Below are 5,180 nucleotides of genomic sequence, written 5' to 3'. Positions count from 1 at the left end.
AAATTATATCTATAAACTGAAGAGAACATAACTTAAGAAAAAATTTACATCGTCTGTTTAACCACCGAGATACAAGTTTTTATTTTGGTCCATCCTTTTGTATCGATCTTAGTGCACTAAGTTTTAGAGACGTTATGATATTAATATTTATAAACTTAAAAGTTCAAATAATTATTAGGATTTTTTAACTACAATTATACAAACTTTTTCCCATTCTCTCGCAATAATACAAACTTTTGATTATTTTTTAATAATACAAACTTTACATCAAAATTCCTTCAGTAGGTCAAGTTGACTTGTAATCGGTAAAATAGGTCAAAAAAATTATAAAATGATCTTTCTTCTTTCTCCCTCCCACCCCAACCCACACACCTAAACTACCTCAGTTTGTTACCTCGTACAACAAGTTAAAAACCGGTATTGCCTTACTGGAGGAATTTTGATCAAAAGTTTGTATTATTAAAAAATAATCATAAGCTTGTATTATTATGAGAGAATGGGCAAAAGTTTGTATTATTTTTGTCAAAAAATCCTAATTATTAAAAAGGAGAAGATTAAAGTTAAAATATGGAGAATGATAGAAAACTAAAATCAATCTTTTACTGAATTGTCTTCAGGCAATTTTGTGCTACATGCCTACATTTAGTTCCCCCCTTTGAAATTGATGAATCTCTATATTACTCTATCCGTTTTTTTAATTGTTACATTTTTCTTAGATGGTTGTTTTTCTTAAGTGAAACTATTGGGTCAGACCGTTTGACCCAATGTGTTTGGTCGAACGGGCTGAGCCCAAAAGTTTCACTTATAAGAGATGCACGCAGGCTTTTTTGGTTTTTTTTCTTTGTTTTTGTTTAACGGTACAGTTAGGTTTTTAACTTTTTATACGGCTTTTAAACTTCTTTCGTTTTTCATTGTTCTTATTTCAATCTTTCTTCTTCTTTCAAAATTTCTTCTTATTTCTACTTTTGCTCTCGATTTTTTGCTTTTCTTCTCTTCCAATTTACTCCATTTTGTTCGAAACTCTATATTTGATTACTGTCGGAAATTCATTTAACATACTACATCGCAAATATGGTTAAGAGTATCAGAGATGAAGTTTCTAGGTATAATTTGGTTGGATTTTTCGCTGATTTTTTTTTCAAATTTTTAGTGTGTTATTGTGTTTTTCTGATGTTGTTGTTGTTGATGTAACTGTAATGCAGTTCGAAGTCAAAGAAGGTGAAGACTGACGCAGCTTCTCGTGAAAAACACTAACTGAAAAGAATAAGTTTGATTGGAATACATTTGTTCAAATGAAAAGGATAAAGAGGTAACTGAAATAATATAAAGACCAACTGAAAACTGTAAAACTCTAACTGAAAATAATGTGTTTTGGGAATACATTTCTGTAAATGAAAATATTTAAACAGTAACTGAAATAATATAAATACCAGCTGAATAATTTGTAGAGTTAACTGAAAATAATAAGTCTTGTTGGAATACATTTGTGTAAATGAAAATTTTATACAGTAACTGAAGTTATATAAATACCAAATGAAAATTGTAGAGAAACTAACTGAAGCAATGTGAACACTAACTGAAACAATGTAATCACTAACTGGAAATGAGCAAGGGTAAATGAGATTAATAAGTGTAAGTTGAATACAATTATTAAAATCAAAGTAAAACAACTGCAAATGAAATGTTATTTGATATAGATGAAGTGTTAATGTCTGAAAACATTTGATAAGTTGAATGTTGTTGGTGTTTTAACTTTTAAGTTAGGATGCGCATGTTTGTTGTGTTGGTGCTTTGTCCGATGAGGTGGTTTTGTGTCAGACGAATCTGACACAATACCATCTCTTTTTTTAATTGTTCAATTATTTAAACTTTCCTTATTTGGAGTCCTCCAAAAGTAATTATTTAAACTTTTAATTCTTTTCCACTTGTTCCACAAAAAAGTACTATGTTCCCACCCTATTTTACATTATTACAAACAATTTAGAAGTGATATTACCTAAAATTTTATGCAAAACACAATGTAGCAATTAAAAGTCGGATGGAGTATTCTTCAAAGTAGAATGCACAAGTAGCCTCCAAACAAATCCCAACTTGTCATATATTTTCTATTCTTCACCTAAGAGAAATAACTAAATTTGAAACTATGTCTATTACAATCACCAATCCACCATAGCCGAATACAAGGAAAGCTAAAACTGAAACTAAAACTAAAATTAAAATGCAATTAACATATCAATCACCTATCACAAAGCATGTTCATTTTTTTGCTTGTTTTTTGGATTTCACTATTTTCGGAATAAAAAACTTATCACAAAGCATAATATAACGAAATTAACTAGGAAATTGTGCAACCCTAACAGAATTAAAGCATATATAGTTTTTAGGTGCATTTAGGTTGCATTTCAGAGCACTTAGTTTAATATTTATTAGGTTCATTATTACATCATATTCTTAAGTTACTCCTATTCGGTATGTTTTCTTATTTTTGATGAATTTCAAGTAAGGAGAATGTATTTGGAGATATTATTAGCTAAGCTTGAGGATTATGAGCACTTGAAAGGAAGCTACAATGCTTAAGGATCATCGTGGATATTTATAGTACGAATTTGAGCGAAAACGAAGTGGAAAATCATTCGAAGAAATGTGAAAAAGAGTTATGTCTACACTTCTGATCATAAATTTTGATGTGATTCTTAGAATCGAGTAATTCCAGCAGATTTGGAAACTCATGTGGATTTATCAAGGAATGAATAATGGAGGAATTTTTCAGAAATGTAAAACTCTTAATAAGAGTAAAATGTGAATTTTTTTGACATAAGAAACCCTATTTCCTAATAAGAGTTTAGAGTCGATCAAGGTTAGTCCAACTCGAAGAAAGCCAAGCTTCGGCATAATTTTTTGCCTCGGATTTTCGGGTCCAGGCCAACCCAATTTTATGTGTGTGTTTGGGATGGATTTTGGGCAACTCAAAGATGAATTTTAATTTTCAAACTTGGTCCAAAACGCCCATGAAGTTTGTCCCGAAAAAAATTGGTCGGCCCGAACATATGGGCTGATATTTTTAGGCAGCCCGAACGCATCATTTGATCACGTCTATAAGAATTAGGATACTTGGAGAATAGAAGAAAGAAAATTTTGAGAAGTCATGCGTAATTATGATGGAACACCAATTAATTAGATATAGTGCATTTCTTCGGATTTGTAGTTGGTGAATCTTATTTTTGGAGGGAGATATAGTAGAAGAGGAGAGACACTAAGAGATATATACCCAAATAAGAGTCCCCCATTACGAGTAGGGATGCAATACAATATGCATCCGACCCTGATTTGATCTGCTACAAGGCAAAAAATCTGAGCCGACTATGAGAAAAAAAATTGCATCCGACTTCATTTAAAAAGTCCGACTCCAAGTCGGAGTAGGGTGGGAGTCGGATGTCATAAAAAATCCGACTCATCTGATCCAACTCACATTATCCAACTCCGACTTTGAGGCAATTAGTCTCTTTTTTATATTTATGTATTATGTATGATATCCTAACTTTGATTTTAACTTTCAAGGCAATAGGTCTTATTTTATATTAATACTATTTTATGTAATGCTATAATAAATGTATGTGGCAAAAGATATAAATAACCATTAGCCGGACACACAATACACATATCATGTCATTTATAATAATTAATTTTAGTTAATTATATACTTTGGAAGATTTTAAACTATCATTTGAAATATATACAAGTTTTTTTATAATATAAAATCGTACAAAAAGATAAGTCGGTGTCAGATGTTCAAATCATAAGTCGTTTCGGATTCAGATGTTCGGATTTCGAGTCGAGTCAAGAATCGAATTTTAGGGGTCGGATGTCAGAATTAAAATCCGACTTCTTGTAGGGTCGAAGTCGGATTATGAATAATCCAGATCCAAGTATGACTCGTTGCCATTCCTAGTTACGAGTTCTCTTATACTCCCCTATACTTTTAGGATTACATTAGCGCACTCTTGTTTAGTAAATCTCTTGGTAGTAAATGCTCTTTAAGATCTCTATAGAACAATATAATATTACACATCTCCATATTGAAGGGGATACTCTCTTGGTAGTAAATGCTCTTAAAGGTCTCGGGATTCCCCCATGGCAAATGGTTCCTCTTCTCAAAGATATCCAAACGCTCTTTCTCTCCTTTACTGCTTAGGATATCAGACACGTTTACCGAAAAGCTAATAAAGCAGCAGATTGGATAACAAATGTGGGTTATTTAGTAGATTCCATCTTTTTTATAGACAATTGTACTAGTTCGGCTTTATCTTCCACCCTTGTAAACGGTAAGGTAGGAGTTTCCTTCGTGAGGAGGGTCTCATTACCTTGTTTTTTCTTACCTTTATAAAAAAGAATGACTACTATTTATAATACTTCATAAAGTTTTATGTTTCTGTGGTAATTTATTGAAAGTGTATTGGATGAGATGGGAAACTGTTATATATGTATATATATATGTATATATATATGTATATATATATGTATATATATATGTATATATATATGTATATAATATATGTATAATATATATATATATATGTATATATATATATATGTATATATATATATATGTATATATATATATGTATATATATATATATGTATATATATATATATGTATATATATATATATATATATATATATGTACATGTATATATACATATATACATATATATGTATATATATATGTATATATGTACATATATATGTATATACATACATATATATGTATATACATACATATATGTATGTATACACATACATATATGTATGTATATACATATATATGTGTATACATACATACATATGTGTATACATACATACATATGTGTATACATACATACATATATGTATACATACATACATATATGTATACATACATACATATATGTATACATACATACATATATGTATACATACATACATATATGTATACATACATACATATATGTATACATACATACATATATGTATACATACATACATATATGTATACATACATACATATATGTATACATATATACATATATATATATATATATATATATATGTATACATATATATACATACATATACATATATATATATATATGTATATGTATGTATATATATGTATACATATATATATATATATATATATATA

The sequence above is a fragment of the Beta vulgaris genome, chromosome 5 (assembly GCF_026745355.1).
Source record: "Beta vulgaris subsp. vulgaris cultivar EL10 chromosome 5, EL10.2, whole genome shotgun sequence".
In the NCBI taxonomy this organism is placed as follows: Eukaryota; Viridiplantae; Streptophyta; class Magnoliopsida; order Caryophyllales; family Amaranthaceae; genus Beta; species Beta vulgaris.
Note: the sequence above shows the minus strand (reverse complement) of the source record.